Here is an 18,420-nt window from a genome sequence, read left to right as displayed (position 1 = left end):
AAGAATATCATGTTGTTACCGATTCTGTTATGTTATGCTTAATTGAGAGTTAGGATGTCATATGGTTGTCAAGAAAATAATTAGCATGCAACGACTTTGATAGGTGAAACAGTTTTAGTATTGTTTGTGGGAGGATTGGGATGGGACCGATAATACTATAATATGTGTGCTTAATTAGTGGGTTGTAATTGTTTGTGTAAGTGGGCCGAATGCCTTAACAGGCCGGGTATGTTGTTACACACTCATTTGATTAGTGTTAAACTGGTGCCATATAAGTGGGTTGGGTATTGTAGAATGGATCACACATTGTAATTGAAGTCAAGTAACAAAAGTGTTGAGTTAAGATGGACTAATGGGTTGTGTAAGGGGTTACAGCAGCAAATGGACCCGGTTTAGAAGGAGTGGGATTTGTCTTACTCAGGCCTATCTACGTAATTGGGCGGCACATGATAAATATGTGGACTTGAAGTATAAGTAGGAAATTGTGAATGTGTGTAAAGTTGTTGGAACCACTACATGGAAGTGAATATTCGATGACTCGGTGTGAACAAAGTGATTTCTAAAATATCAATTACATGCATGTGTTTTTTTTTTTTTGGGGTAAAGGGTTACCCCGGTGATTCTATTAAAATGCAACCGCAAATAAGAACAAGTAGTGAGGATGTGTTCCACACTAGTTCATATACAGGACATGCCCCATATATGTAAATCAAAAACAAAAACCAAAGACCTATAATACCCCATAGCCTAGTCTACTATACATCATGACACGACATCTAGTACTATACATGCATGTGTTATTTGTACAATAGATGTGTTATATGAGGTTAATGAATATGTGAACTTGTTGAATACGAAAACTGTGACTTACATACAAGTATGACTGACTGTTATCGGTAACTCCTTTAGGACATACTTGATCAACAGGTAGACTTGTAGATAATCCTACCGAGCAAATCAAAGGTGAGTTCACTACTTTTGAGCATGCATCCCGGTGGTTGGGACAGTCAGTGGGTATCCCGGGGAGGGATAAGTCTTTTGGGTAAAAACTGGTATATATTGGATAATAATCTCATTCTATCATTCTGAAGTCCCATCTTTTGTTACCGGGGAGGTAACAGGGTATTTGTTGGTAGCACTACTTAGGTTTGGCACCCTCACACCGTACCGGGGAGGTCGGTTGTGAACTAATTACCCAGTCGGGCCCAGTGTTTTGATAGGAGCACTAGGGAACGGGCAAAACATACAACAGGAGCCGTCTTGTTCAATATCGAGATATTATCAATATTACTTTTGCATTTGTTAATGAACTGGAATAAACACTTGGTAACAAACGTTTTCATAAACTGTGAACTCGCCAGCTTTGTCTGATACTCTTGTGCATGCTCGCAGGTCGTTAGGTATCTTGGTTTTAGAAACTTGCTGTCTGGAGGAGCAGGAGTGGTCATGGGGCGACTGGAGGGACTCATGTGATTATTGTTACTATTATACATTGGTTTTTGAATAACTTAACTTTGGTTTATTACTTGCTTCCGCTGAACATACTGGTTTACATTTAAACTCATGATTGGTGTTTTCTTTATTAAAACTTGAGAATTTTATTTTGAAAATTTGTATGGTTCCTTGTACTTAGTGGCTCGTTGTCGGTACGTCACACGCCTATCAGGGACATTCCCTAGGTGGTAATTTGGGGGTGTGATAGTTTGGTATCAGAGCCACTGGTTATAGTGAACTTGGTTTTAAAACGTTTTCATAAAACCAGACTATAACCGAACAGATCCGAAATCGACCATGACACTCAGCTCCAGATTGCAAGGTTCGTCTCTTGTTTACTATTGCGCAGTATCTCTTGTATTTGCTATTAGACAGCATCACACGTGAATACACACTTGGCACTACCGTATGAACTTATATGTTAACATCCCATGTTATGTGTGATACTCCTTGATCTTTCATGATCTAGGTTATGATGTTATTTGCTTTGTTGCTTGAATTCGGGGAAACCTTTTAACACGAGTTAGGAGGAACTAAGATAAACATGCAAACTGGGTTATTATTATGGGTGCACACATAATAATAATGTGGGGTGCATGTAAGTCCCAGTGAAACTTGACAAGTGTGAAAAGGATTCCGCTCTGTTACTTGATGCTATGATAGAACTCGGTAGTCTATAGGAGGTCATAGTAATGCTTGACTCCTACTTGAACTTGCTTTTTGAATCCTTCCTTTACTTGTATAGAATCATGAGTGGACGTGGAGGACGTGGTGGAGGCCGCGGTGGTGGACGTGGCCATATTGCTATGACTCAAGCTGAGTTAACCGATCTCATCAACACTCGCGTGGCTGAAGCCTTAGCCGCTTATCAGGCTGGTACGATGTGTACCAAACACTCTTTATCCTTGTGTCGCATGCTTGAGTCTTACTTGTTTGTTATATGTTCTTGCGTTAATAAGTCAGCAGGTGCAACAGAATCTGCACCATCCACCTGTTTGCACGTTCAAAATGTTTATGGATTGTAAGTCGCAGACCTTCAGTGGGACTGAAGGGGCTGTAGGACTCCTGCGTTGGTTCGAAAAGGCGGAGTTCGTATTCGCGATGTGTAACTGTCCTGTTGGGGACAGGGTGAAGTATGCTACGGGCACCCTTGAGGATGGTGCCCTGACATGGTGGAATGCCCAAGTTCAGCTGTTGGGCATCGAGGCGGCGACCGGGACGACTTTAAGGAGTTGATCAGGGAGGAGTATTGTCCTCGTGATGAGATATAGAAACTAGATAACGAGTATTATGATCTGAAGATGGTGGGATTTGAGATTGAAGCATACGTGAAGCGGTCGCACGAGTTGGCTGTCATGTGCCCGAATTTGTCCCGACCTCCGACTCGAAGAATTGAATTGTTCATCAAGGGATTACCTCCACGAGTGAAGGGTTTGGTTACTGCAGCAAACCTCAACAACTTGACACGGATTGTTCGTTTGGCTCATAAGATCACCGATTAGAAGGTGGAGAGTGGTGCACTGCCACCGCGTGTTTCTGCTACTTCTACTACTGCCGCTACTACAACTACTGCTCCCACCACTAACAGCAAATGTAAGTGGAACGATGTGGACAAGGCGTCCAATTCAGTGCAGTCACAGAAGAGGCCGGGCACTGGCAGCAATCGTAGTTTCAGCCAGTTGTCTTCGGAGAATCAGAATCAGGGTAACAGTTCGGGACAGGGTTCTTATGCAGGAAAATTACCAAAGTGCAATAAGTGCAACTATCACCATCGGGGGCAGTGTACTCGTATATGTCACAGGTGCAACAGAGCAGGCCACATGGCCAGGGATTGTAGGGTTTCACTCCCAAACCCGTAGCAGCAGTCACAGCAGCAGGGTAGACAGCAGCCTCAGCAGAACCAGAGTATTCGTAAGGGTTGTTTTCAATGTGGAGCTGAGGGTCACATCAAGCGAGACTGCCCTCAGCTGAATCAGAATGCAGGTGGTAATAACAATGGGAATAACAACAACGCTGGGAACAATAATGGGAACAACGGGGGAAACGGTGCATGTGGGCGCGGGTTTACTTTTGAAGCCGGGGAGGCTCAGAATGATGGGAACGTAGTGACTAGTACGTTTTCGGTATATAGTGACTAGTGACTCTACAGGGAGTTGAACAAGGTGACGGTGAAGAACCGTTATCCTCTTCCACGCATAGACGACTTATTCGACCAGTTGCAAGGGTCGTGTTACTATTCCAAGATCGACCTACGGTCAGGATATCATCAACTGAGAGTCCGCGAGGAGGACGTCTCTAAGACAGCATTCAGAACTCGCTATGGTCACTACGAGTTCTTGGTTATGCCGTTCGGACTTACGAACGCACCTGCAGTATTCATGGATCTTATGAACAGGGTGTGCAAACCCTATCTCGACAAGTTCGTCATTGTTTTCATCGACGACATCCTGATTTACTCCAAGAGTCAGGAGGAGCACGAGCGACACCTACGCCTTATATTGGAACTCCTTCGGAAGGAACAGCTGTACGCCAAGCTTTCTAAATGTGACTTCTGGCTTCGTGAAGTCCACTTCTTAGGCCACGTGGTAAACAAGGATGGGATTCACGTCGATCCATCCAAGGTAGATTCGATCAGAAACTGGCCTGCACCGCGTACGCCAACGGAAATACGCCAATTCTTGGGTTTGGCGGGTTACTACAGACGGTTTATCAAAGACTTTTCAAAGATCGCGCAACCACTTACACTACTGACACAGAAGGGTGTCACCTACCGTTGGGGCAACACGCAGGAAACTGCTTTTCAGTATCTAAAGGATAGGCTTTGCAGCGCCCCTATTCTTTCATTGCCAGAAGGCACAGAAGACTTCGTAGTATATTGTGATGCATCTATCCAGGGTCTTGGATGTGTGTTGATGCAACGTGATAAAGTGATAGCCTACGCTTCTCGTCAACTCAAGGTTCACGAACGAAACTACACGACGCACGATTTAGAGCTGGGAGCTGTTGTTTTCGCGCTTAAGATATGGCGACACTACCTGTACGGTACCAGGTGCACGATTTACACCGATCACAGGAGTCTCGAGCATATCCTTAAGCAGAAGGATTTGAACATGCGTCAACGACGATGGGTCGAGTTACTTAACGACTACGAATGCGCCATCAAGTACCATCCAGGCAAAGCCAATGATGTGGCTGACGCTCTTAGTCGAAAGGACACCTTACCGAAGCGAGTACGAGCGCTACAACTTACGATTCAGTCTAACCTTCCTGCACAGATACGAAATGCTCAAGTAGAAGCATTGAAGCCCGAAAACGTCAAGGCTGAAGCCTTACGCGGCTCACGACAACAAATGGAACAAAAGGAAGACGGCGCCTACTACGTAACGGGCCGGATTTGGGTCCCTCTCTATGGCGGTTTACGCGAACTTGTAATGGATGAAGCTCACAAGTCTCGCTACTCGGTACATCCAGGTTCAGATAAAATGTACCACGACATCAGCACTACTTATTGGTGGCCTAGCATGAAGGCCCACATCGCTACGTACGTTGGAAAATGTTTGACCTGTGCGAGAGTCAAGGTCGAATATCAGAAGCCAGCTGGTCTACTTCAGCAGCCTAAGATACCTCAATGGAAATGGGAAGAAATTTCCATGGATTTTGTTACAGGCTTACCTAGATCTCAGCGTGGGAACGATACAATATGGGTCATAGTTGATCGACTCACCAAGTCTGCACACTTCCTACCGATTAAGGAAACGGACAAGTTCTCCACTCTCGCAGACGTCTATCTTAAAGAAGTTGTTTCGAGGAACGGAGTGCCCACCTCTATTATTTCGGATCGCGATGCACGGTTCACGTCAGAGCTATGGCAAGCAATGCATAAATCTTTCGGCTCACGTTTAGACATGAGCACAGCATATCATCCTCAGACGGATGGGCAGTCTGAGCGAACGATCCAAACTTTAGAAGACATGCTTAGGGCATGCGTTATAGACTTCGGCAACGGCTGGGAAAAACACCTCCCTTTGGTGGAGTTCTCGTATAATAACAGTTACCATACCAGCATTCAAGCCGCTCCATTCGAGGCATTGTACGGACGTAAATGCCGGTCACCTCTCTGTTGGGCAGAGGTGGGGGATAGTCAGATCACGGGTCCAGAGATTGTAGTGGACGCCACAGAAAAGATAGCACAGATACGACAACGCATGGCGGCAGCACGCGACCGTCAGAAAGCCTACGCGGACAAGCGTAGAAAGCCTTTGGAATTTCAGGTCGGAGACCGGGTTTTACTAAAAGTTTCACCCTGGAAGGGTGTGGTACGTTTTGGCAAACGGGGCAAACTGAATCCGCGGTACGTCGGACCATTCGAAATCTTAGAAAAGATTGGCAAGGTAGCCTACAAACTGAAACTACCAGCTGAACTCGGAGCAGTTCACAATGTCTTTCATGTGTCGAACCTAAAGAAGTGCTTATCGGATGAAACCCTCATCATTCCTTTTAAGGAACTCACTATTGACGAGCGGTTACAGTTCGTCGAGGAACCAGTAGAAATCACGGACCGGGATGTGAAGGTCCTCAAAAGCAAGAGAATCCCTCTTGTTCGAGTTCGTTGGAACTCCAAAAGTGGCCCAGAGTACACCTGGGAACGTGAAGACAGGATGACAGAAAAGTACCCCCAGTTATTCGAAACCAATGCTACCACTACTGAGGCTGAAGCTACTACTTCGGAATTTCGGGATGAAATTCCAGATCAACGGGGGGAGGATGTGACACCCCAGGAAAACCAGTGAACGCTATAACTTACCTAGCTTCCTCAGTGAGTGCATACCAAATTTCGGGACGAAATTTCCAATTAGATGGGGATAATGTGACAACTCGAACTTTAGACTTGCTCTGTGTAACGATACGTGTTTATGTGAACCTTATTTGATTGAATGAATGTTACGGCTAAATGTTTAAATGTTGCATTATTGGACCACAACACTACACCCGATCCATAAATCAATTGGGCTTTACTATTGTTTGCAAACCCACTCGGTCCATGTAAGGGACTCGAGATCACAAGCCGGCCCAAGTGAGGTTTCGGCCCACCCTCACCTCACACGTATATGTACATACACACATCTTAGGGTTTTAGTTTTTACAACCTTTGCAACCAAAAAGAACTCGCACACACAAACTCTCTCTCCCTCTCGTTGCTTGGAACCCGACGACACAAGACCATCCGATCCTCCTCTTGTTCGGATCACCCTTCTTCACTCGTAATCGGTTAGTATGTTTGTTTGGTTGTGTGTTATGAATGTTATGTTTTTATGTTTACCATGCTAGATGATCCTATCATGTATGAACTAGGGAATTATGCTAGTTATGTTGAATGCATAGTAATCGGAATCGAAGGCCACTGTTATTGTTATTGTTTTTATTTGAATACATGTTGAATAACCGGCTATAAATTGATAAGGGATTTAGACTTAAGTTGCATGATAATTGGTAATCCTTGTAATCACATAGATCCGATTATATATTCTGTGTATTGGAATATTGATGTTCTTGAGATGAACACGTTTGATTTCTGAGTAAACTGTTAATTGATCTGAATTGTGAAACTGCCTAAAGTGTTTGCTGAAATTACGGATTGATGGTTACAAGAATTATGGAAATCAGTTACACACACGGTTGCGACTCAGATTGCGAGTCAAAACATCACAGTCTCGACTCGAGACCACAACAGCACAAGCCGGAACCATGGTTGCGAGTCCCGTTGCGACTCGTAACCAGACCATGATGAGCCGAAATCACCAGTTGCGACTCGCAACCTCCTGTTGCGACTCGTAATCTCCGGCTGTGACTCGTAACCGGGCCATGATGAACCGAGACCACCTGTTGCGCCTCGCAACCACCGGTTGCGACTCGAGATCGTTGGTTGCGACTCGAGACCTCCTTTGCACGTACACTGTTTTGGGCCTACACTGTCACGGGCCCAATCTTATGACTGCTATTTTATTGGACTGCTTATCTGTTTGGGCCGAACACTTGGATTCTGTTTAACTGATTGTTATTGGACTGCTATGATATATGTGTGAATTGCCATGATCAATACATGTTAGAAACCCACGTGCTTTATACGAACCTAACTTGCATAAGTAACCATGATAGGACGTGGTTGATCCCTTACTTGTATACTTGAGCATTTTACTGTCTGCCGAGCAAACCCAGGTGAGTTCACACTCCTACTAAGGCATGGGATTCCCGGGTCGTGGGAATGGGATAAAGGTTACCATTGACTAAGAACGTACATATGCTTTTCCTAGACTATCACCTACCATGATCCTCGGATGTCAGGACGGTTCCGTAGGTTAGGATAACACCTACGTGGTCTTATGCCAATTACTGCCTCGGATGTCAGGCACGCACGTAAAACCTACGTGTACGCATTACTTGCTTCTATCCTCGGTACAAAGGATACGTACGTGAAACCCACGTACACCCCCGCGTCTCCTATCCTCGGTTGTGAAGGATACGTACGTAAAACCTACGTACACCCCATACGCGCTACTGTTCTCGGAAGAAGAACAGGGATGATACGAGTAGTTGATACGAATAGTCTAGTGGTCACATAACATGGGAAGCCCCCACCTGTATAACTTACTATCGGCCCAGTAGAGCCACCCGTTACTTACTATTACGCATTTACTTACTGTGAACTCGCTCAACTAGTTTGTTGATCATTCTGTTACATGCCTTGCAGATCGTTAGGTTCATGGAGCTTGCACGAAGAGGAGCCGGTCGTTGTGGACAGGGATCGTTTTACTTTGTTAGACACTTATGACATTTCCGTATTTTTAACTTGGGTTTATAACAATGCTTCCGCAACTTAAACAATGTTTGGTTTTGAAACATCAATCATGTCATGATGAACTACTTTAATGACTTTTATTATTATTAAATGCTATGTTTGATATGATTGATGGCTTGATCCTGGTCACGTCACGCTCCCAAGCGGTGGTACTCCGCGTGTGGATTTTGGGGGTGTGACAGATTGGTATCAGAGCCATTGGTTATAGAGAACTTGGTTTTAATATGGGAAAAAGTTTTCATTAAAACCGGACTATAACCAGAACAGTGCTCTCAACGATCCACAACGACGCTTCGCTCCATGTGCAAGACTCGACAGTTTAGGTAATAAGGTTTATGTTTATTGCCTACTTGCTAGAATTACTTAGAACTTTGCTCGTGGTATGCTTGGACTACAATGCTCACTATTTGCTATTGCTTAAGAACCCTTTATGTGCTTACACTTTTCTGTCATCGCACTATTCGCGAACTTTTCTCACCTATTTCGCCTTTGACATGAAGATCAATGACTGGAAGAATTAACATGACACAAGCCCAGTTAGAGGCTCTTGTTCAAGCCCAAGTTGCTGCGGCAGTTGCAGCAGCTCAAGCAGGTAGTATATCCTGCAGTATAGGCACACACTAGGATCCCTAGATCCTACATTCACTCTTGTATTTAACTTTGCCCTATTCGTACACAATAGGTCAACACGCGCAGCAGCCTGTCTGCACTTTCAAGAACTTCATGGACTGTCGTCCAAACTCTTTCAGCGGCACAGAAGGAGCGGTTGGACTCCTCCACTGGTTCGAGAAGCTAGAATCAGTATTCGAGATGTGCGAGTGCCCTGAGGCTCGCAAGGTTAAGTTCGCCACCGGCACTTTAGAAGGAATCGCGTTAACCTGGTGGAACGCACAGGTGCAAATTCTGGGGTTGGCAGCTGCTAACGCCACACCCTGGAACGATTTTAAGGAACTCATCAAGCGTGAGTATTGTACGCGTGAAGATATTCACAAGCTGGAAGACGAGCTGTATAATCTGAAAATGGTTGGGTCAGAGATCGAAGCGTATACTAAACGGTCGAACGAGCTGGCTGTGCTGTGTCCAACTATGGTAGACCCTCCATACAAGCGTATCGAGATGTATCTCAAAGGGTTGGCACCAGAAATCCAGAGCCACGTTACCTCGGCTAACCTCGACAACATCCAGGAAATCCAGCGTCTCGCTCACCGTATCACCGATCAGGCAGTGGAACAGAATAAACTGCCTAAGCGTGTCAGCGCTACTGCTACAGTCACTCCTTCAGCTACTCCCGTTACCCTCAGCGACAATAAGAGGAAATGGGAGGGGGATTCAAGCAAAGCATCAGTTTCGGTTCAGTCCCAGAATCAGCAGCGAAAGACTGACAACTATCAAAGCCCTAACCAGCAGTCGTCAGGTAGCCACAGGCAGGGTGGATATCGCGGAAATCTTCCAAAGTGCAACAACTGCAACAGGCACCACAACGGTCAGTGTACCAAGGGTCGTTGTCAAAGATGCCTCAAGATGGGTCACGAGGCCAAAGACTGTAGAAGCCTTCGTCCTGCGAACCAAAATCAGCAGCAGCCTCACGCTCAGCCTAACCAACAACAGGGCAACAAGGGATGCTACAATTGTGGTGCCGAAGGCCACATCAAGAGACACTGCCCACAGCTCAACAGGAACCAGAACAACAACAACAACAACCAGGGCAACGGCAACAACAACAACGGAGGAAATAACAACGGCAACGAAGCTCGAGGTCGTGCTTTTGTGCTAGGTCGAGGTGATGCAGTGAACGATCCCAACGTTATTATGGGTAAGTTTCTCCTCGACAATATTTATGTTACTGTCTTATTTGATTCGGGTGCGGATACAAGCTATATGTCTGTGAAAATGTGTCAACTGCTAAAACGTGCACCAACACTTTTACCTACCAAACATGTAGTAGAGTTAGCTAACGGTAAAAGTTTAGAAGCCACGCACGTAGTTCAGGGTTGTAATCTTATCCTAGCTGGTCAAGCCTTCTCTATTGATCTCATTCCCATAGTTTTGGGAAGTTTCGACGTCGTGATTGGGATGGATTGGTTATCCCAACACCAGGCAGAAATCTTATGCAATGAGAAGATCATTCGTATTCCACGTTCTGGTCAAGAACCTCTCGAAGTTCAAGGCGACAAGAGTGGTGCTGTGGTCGGCATCATCTCATTCTTGAAGGCTCAGAAGTGCTTACGTAAAGGTCACACAGCCATTTTGGCTCTTGTTTCAGACGCATCAGTAAAGGAAAAGAAATTGGAGGATATACCAGTCGTACGTAACTTCCCTCAGGTGTTTCCTGAAGATTTACCTGGCTTACCGCCTCATCGTCAGGTTGAATTCCAGATCGAGCTCGCTCCAGGAGCAGCACCCATAGCTCGCGCACCATATCGTCTAGCTCCATCAGAATTGGAAGAATTGTCAAAACAGCTGCAAGAACTCTTGGAAAAGGGTTTCATTCGTCCGAGCTCTTCGCCTTGGGGAGCTCCAGTGCTTTTCGTGAAAAAGAAAGACGGTACGTTCAGGATGTGTATAGACTACAGGGAGTTGAACAAGGTGACGGTGAAGAACCGTTATCCTCTTCCACGCATAGACGACTTATTCGACCAGTTGCAAGGGTCGTGTTACTATTCCAAGATCGACCTACGGTCAGGATATCATCAACTGAGAGTCCGCGAGGAGGACGTCTCTAAGACAGCATTCAGAACTCGCTATGGTCACTACGAGTTCTTGGTTATGCCGTTCGGACTTACGAACGCACCTGCAGTATTCATGGATCTTATGAACAGGGTGTGCAAACCCTATCTCGACAAGTTCGTCATTGTTTTCATCGACGACATCCTGATTTACTCCAAGAGTCAGGAGGAGCACGAGCGACACCTACGCCTTATATTGGAACTCCTTCGGAAGGAACAGCTGTACGCCAAGCTTTCTAAATGTGACTTCTGGCTTCGTGAAGTCCACTTCTTAGGCCACGTGGTAAACAAGGATGGGATTCACGTCGATCCATCCAAGGTAGATTCGATCAGAAACTGGCCTGCACCGCGTACGCCAACGGAAATACGCCAATTCTTGGGTTTGGCGGGTTACTACAGACGGTTTATCAAAGACTTTTCAAAGATCGCGCAACCACTTACACTACTGACACAGAAGGGTGTCACCTACCGTTGGGGCAACACGCAGGAAACTGCTTTTCAGTATCTAAAGGATAGGCTTTGCAGCGCCCCTATTCTTTCATTGCCAGAAGGCACAGAAGACTTCGTAGTATATTGTGATGCATCTATCCAGGGTCTTGGATGTGTGTTGATGCAATGTGATAAAGTGATAGCCTACGCTTCTCGTCAACTCAAGGTTCACGAACGAAACTACACGACGCACGATTTAGAGCTGGGAGCTGTTGTTTTCGCGCTTAAGATATGGCGACACTACCTGTACGGTACCAGGTGCACGATTTACACCGATCACAGGAGTCTCGAGCATATCCTTAAGCAGAAGGATTTGAACATGCGTCAACGACGATGGGTCGAGTTACTTAACGACTACGAATGCGCCATCAAGTACCATCCAGGCAAAGCCAATGATGTGGCTGACGCTCTTAGTCGAAAGGACACCTTACCGAAGCGAGTACGAGCGCTACAACTTACGATTCAGTCTAACCTTCCTGCACAGATACGAAATGCTCAAGTAGAAGCATTGAAGCCCGAAAACGTCAAGGCTGAAGCCTTACGCGGCTCACGACAACAAATGGAACAAAAGGAAGACGGCGCCTACTACGTAACGGGCCGGATTTGGGTCCCTCTCTATGGCGGTTTACGCGAACTTGTAATGGATGAAGCTCACAAGTCTCGCTACTCGGTACATCCAGGTTCAGATAAAATGTACCACGACATCAGCACTACTTATTGGTGGCCTAGCATGAAGGCCCACATCGCTACGTACGTTGGAAAATGTTTGACCTGTGCGAGAGTCAAGGTCGAATATCAGAAGCCAGCTGGTCTACTTCAGCAGCCTAAGATACCTCAATGGAAATGGGAAGAAATTTCCATGGATTTTGTTACAGGCTTACCTAGATCTCAGCGTGGGAACGATACAATATGGGTCATAGTTGATCGACTCACCAAGTCTGCACACTTCCTACCGATTAAGGAAACGGACAAGTTCTCCACTCTCGCAGACGTCTATCTTAAAGAAGTTGTTTCGAGGAACGGAGTGCCCACCTCTATTATTTCGGATCGCGATGCACGGTTCACGTCAGAGCTATGGCAAGCAATGCATAAATCTTTCGGCTCACGTTTAGACATGAGCACAGCATATCATCCTCAGACGGATGGGCAGTCTGAGCGAACGATCCAAACTTTAGAAGACATGCTTAGGGCATGCGTTATAGACTTCGGCAACGGCTGGGAAAAACACCTCCCTTTGGTGGAGTTCTCGTATAATAACAGTTACCATACCAGCATTCAAGCCGCTCCATTCGAGGCATTGTACGGACGTAAATGCCGGTCACCTCTCTGTTGGGCAGAGGTGGGGGATAGTCAGATCACGGGTCCAGAGATTGTAGTGGACGCCACAGAAAAGATAGCACAGATACGACAACGCATGGCGGCAGCACGCGACCGTCAGAAAGCCTACGCGGACAAGCGTAGAAAGCCTTTGGAATTTCAGGTCGGAGACCGGGTTTTACTAAAAGTTTCACCCTGGAAGGGTGTGGTACGTTTTGGCAAACGGGGCAAACTGAATCCGCGGTACGTCGGACCATTCGAAATCTTAGAAAAGATTGGCAAGGTAGCCTACAAACTGAAACTACCAGCTGAACTCGGAGCAGTTCACAATGTCTTTCATGTGTCGAACCTAAAGAAGTGCTTATCGGATGAAACCCTCATCATTCCTTTTAAGGAACTCACTATTGACGAGCGGTTACAGTTCGTCGAGGAACCAGTAGAAATCACGGACCGGGATGTGAAGGTCCTCAAAAGCAAGAGAATCCCTCTTGTTCGAGTTCGTTGGAACTCCAAAAGTGGCCCAGAGTACACCTGGGAACGTGAAGACAGGATGACAGAAAAGTACCCCCAGTTATTCGAAACCAATGCTACCACTACTGAGGCTGAAGCTACTACTTCGGAATTTCGGGACGAAATTCCAGATCAACGGGGGGAGGATGTGACACCCCAGGAAAACCAGTGAACGCTATAACTTACCTAGCTTCCTCAGTGAGTGCATACCAAATTTCGGGACGAAATTTCCAATTAGATGGGGATAATGTGACAACTCGAACTTTAGACTTGCTCTGTGTAACGATACGTGTTTATGTGAACCTTATTTGATTGAATGAATGTTACGGCTAAATGTTTAAATGTTGCATTATTGGACCACAACACTACACCCGATCCATAAATCAATTGGGCTTTACTATTGTTTGCAAACCCACTCGGTCCATGTAAGGGACTCGAGATCACAAGCCGGCCCAAGTGAGGTTTCGGCCCACCCTCACCTCACACGTATATGTACATACACACATCTTAGGGTTTTAGTTTTTACAACCTTTGCAACCAAAAAGAACTCGCACACACAAACTCTCTCTCCCTCTCGTTGCTTGGAACCCGACGGCACAAGACCATCCGATCCTCCTCTTGTTCGGATCACCCTTCTTCACTCGTAATCGGTTAGTATGTTTGTTTGGTTGTGTGTTATGAATGTTATGTTTTTATGTTTACCATGCTAGATGATCCTATCATGTATGAACTAGGGAATTATGCTAGTTATGTTGAATGCATAGTAATCGGAATCGAAGGCCACTGTTATTGTTATTGTTTTTATTTGAATACATGTTGAATAACCGGCTATAAATTGATAAGGGATTTAGACTTAAGTTGCATGATAATTGGTAATCCTTGTAATCACATAGATCCGATTATATATTCTGTGTATTGGAATATTGATGTTCTTGAGATGAACACGTTTGATTTCTGAGTAAACTGTTAATTGATCTGAATTGTGAAACTGCCTAAAGTGTTTGCTGAAATTACGGATTGATGGTTACAAGAATTATGGAAATCAGTTACACACACGGTTGCGACTCAGATTGCGAGTCAAAACATCACAGTCTCGACTCGAGACCACAACAGCACAAGCCGGAACCATGGTTGCGAGTCCCGTTGCGACTCGTAACCAGACCATGATGAGCCGAAATCACCAGTTGCGACTCGCAACCTCCTGTTGCGACTCGTAATCTCCGGCTGTGACTCGTAACCGGGCCATGATGAACCGAGACCACCTGTTGCGACTCGCAACCACCGGTTGCGACTCGAGATCGTTGGTTGCGACTCGAGACCTCCTTTGCACGTACACTGTTTTGGGCCTACACTGTCACGGGCCCAATCTTATGACTGCTATTTTATTGGACTGCTTATCTGTTTGGGCCGAACACTTGGATTCTGTTTAACTGATTGTTATTGGACTGCTATGATATATGTGTGAATTGCCATGATCAATACATGTTAGAAACCCACGTGCTTTATACGAACCTAACTTGCATAAGTAACCATGATAGGACGTGGTTGATCCCTTACTTGTATACTTGAGCATTTTACTGTCTGCCGAGCAAACCCAGGTGAGTTCACACTCCTACTAAGGCATGGGATTCCCGGGTCGTGGGAATGGGATAAAGGTTACCATTGACTAAGAACGTACATATGCTTTTCCTAGACTATCACCTACCATGATCCTCGGATGTCAGGACGGTTCCGTAGGTTAGGATAACACCTACGTGGTCTTATGCCAATTACTGCCTCGGATGTCAGGCACGCACGTAAAACCTACGTGTACGCATTACTTGCTTCTATCCTCGGTACAAAGGATACGTACGTGAAACCCACGTACACCCCCGCGTCTCCTATCCTCGGTTGTGAAGGATACGTACGTAAAACCTACGTACACCCCATACGCGCTACTGTTCTCGGAAGAAGAACAGGGATGATACGAGTAGTTGATACGAATAGTCTAGTGGTCACATAACATGGGAAGCCCCCACCTGTATAACTTACTATCGGCCCAGTAGAGCCACCCGTTACTTACTATTACGCATTTACTTACTGTGAACTCGCTCAACTAGTTTGTTGATCATTCTGTTACATGCCTTGCAGATCGTTAGGTTCATGGAGCTTGCACGAAGAGGAGCCGGTCGTTGTGGACAGGGATCGTTTTACTTTGTTAGACACTTATGACATTTCCGTATTTTTAACTTGGGTTTATAACAATGCTTCCGCAACTTAAACAATGTTTGGTTTTGAAACATCAATCATGTCATGATGAACTACTTTAATGACTTTTATTATTATTAAATGCTATGTTTGATATGACTGATGGCTTGATCCTGGTCACGTCACGCTCCCAAGCGGTGGTACTCCGCGTGTGGATTTTGGGGGTGTGACAGATAAAGCGCACAAGTCTTGGTATTCTGTTCACCCGGGTTCAGACAAGATGTATCAGGATCTCAGGGTTATGTATTGGTGGCCAAATGTCACACCCCCAAAATCCACACGCGGAGTACCACCACATGGAGGCGTGACATGACCAGGATCAAGCCACCAATCATATCGAACATAATAAGTAATAAATGTAAAACAACCACACAATATGAAAGGTGTTCAAAACAAGCATGTTAAGTGTCTAGCGGAAGCATAAATGTAAACCCAATGTAAGTAATAAGTTCAAATGTTTAAGTGTTTTAGCATGGCATCCACGATCCATGTCCCACAACGACTGCGCCTCCCGTGCAAGCTCCATGAGTACCTAAGGTCCTGCAAGGCATGTAACAGAGAGTCAACAACTAGTTGAGCGAGTTCACAATTGGTTGTTCAGTTATAGTAATCGTATTGTAAATCATATGTTCGTTTAGTAAGCCATTTATCGTATGTATTTGTATCGCAGCCCTCTAGGCATGTGTGTGAAGATTAGTGGGAGTTTCCCAAGTATTCTAGACTAGGTATATTTGTATCACAGCCCACCCGGCATGTGTGCGAAGTTTAGTGTATGGTTCGCAGCCATTCTAGGCATGTGTGCGAAGATTAGTTCTATTATCGCAGCCATTCCGGCGTGTGTGCGAAGATAAGTATTTGTATCACTAGTCTAGTAGTATCTATCAATAATCCTTCCTCTCCCGAGGCCCAAATTACGTAATCCCGATAATAACTTAAGTATAAGAAATCTTCCAAATCCATTCCCGACCCTGGGAATCCCATGCCTTGGTAAGAGTGTGAACTCACCTTGGTTTGCTCGGCAGATACACAGCAAAGTTCAATTAAGCTATATGGTGGTCAACCACGTCCTACCATGGTTACCATACAAGTCAGGTTTTTTTTTTGGGTAAAGGGTTACCCCGGTGATTTTATAAATTCACAACCAAATAAGAACAAGTAGTGTAGAAAGCCTACACTAGTTCAATCATAGGACATACCCTATGAAAGTACAACCAAAACAAAACAAGAACAACCAAAAAACAACCACAAAATAAACGGCCACTAGCCTACACAACTAGAACCCAACACTCGAAACCCTTAACCAGCAGCCATCTCACGTAAACCTGAACCATCGATACCCCAATCCTCTAGAAGCCTTCGGACATTGACACAATTCTTCAGCTTCGCTCCCATTAACTTGTATCGCACTTGTTGAAGAACAATTTCACTTATAGTCTCCGGAGGCCGCAATTGGTTTTTAAATAACCTCGAATTACGCTCTTGCCAAATACAGTAAGCAGTCGCCGCCACTACCAATCTAGCTGTGAACCCAGCAACCGTTTTCGGTTTAGAGTGCTCAAGCAACCAGTTAGAAATGTCATTCCATTTAGGTTGAACCGAAACCATACCAACATTAAGTCTAACCTTAAGCCACACTTCGGTAGAGAACTTGCATTCAAAGAAGAGATGATTATGCGAATCGTGGTTGGCATAACAAAGCAAGCAGCACATCACATTCATATTCTTCCTACGCGAAAAATCCCAAGACAAGATTTTATCTTGAGTAAGCAATTTTCGCCTCATGATAAGCCACATTAAAAAAGCATGACGGGGGATGCATTGAGGGAACCAAACAATTCGACTCCAATCTACCTCCTCAGCTTGATGACGGACCGATTCCCAAGCACGCGAGGAAGAAAATTCAAAACAGTTATCACCATGCCGCCAAATAAGTTTATCCATTTTATTTGGCAACAAACTCAGCTGATCAAGTTGATTAAGCCCCGGATACGAAACCCTCCACTCATTCGGCCAATTCCAAGCATTAGAAGAATAAAGATCTGAAACTTTAGAAGCCATATCAAATCCCGCGTTGGCAATGACCCTAGGAGAAATAATAGCTTCTAATGGCCCTAATTCACTCCACGAATCAAACCAAGCTGAAGTATTCACCCCATTGCCAATCTTGGACCAAATAAACTTACGAATAGAAGGCCGAATCTGAAGCAAGTTTCTCCAAGACCAGCAGCAAGAAGATGGAATTCTGCACGCCCAAAAACTCTTGCCTTTTAATCTGTAAGAGTGAACCCATTCAACCCACAGGGATCTACGATTCGTAAGAATACTCCAAATATGAGAAGTCATAAGAGCCAAGTTAACATCCCCAATCCGACGAATACCTAAGCCACCTTCATACTTAGGAACACAAACTGAATTCCATGACACTTTAGCCCGCCCTTTTTGAAACGCACTGTCATGAGACCATAAAAAATTCCGCATCAAAGCCTCCAACTGACAGACAATCCGAGACGGTAACATGAAAACAGACGACCAATAAATGTGCATAGAAGATAACACAGAAACAATCAGTTGCAACCTGCCTGCAAATGAGAGCAATTTATTTCTCCAATGCAAAATCCGCTTTTCCAATTTCTCCACCAGCACATAACAATCCGTATGGAGCAACCTTGAAGAGATAAGAGGCACCCCCAGATATTTCACCGGAAGAGAACCTTCCTTAAAAGGCATAATATTCAAAATGGCATTTTTCACATATGACGGCACATTTGAGAAAAACACTGT

This window comes from Helianthus annuus, chromosome 8 (assembly GCF_002127325.2).
Source record: "Helianthus annuus cultivar XRQ/B chromosome 8, HanXRQr2.0-SUNRISE, whole genome shotgun sequence".
In the NCBI taxonomy this organism is placed as follows: domain Eukaryota; kingdom Viridiplantae; phylum Streptophyta; class Magnoliopsida; order Asterales; family Asteraceae; genus Helianthus; species Helianthus annuus.
This window is presented reverse-complemented; position numbering follows the sequence as displayed.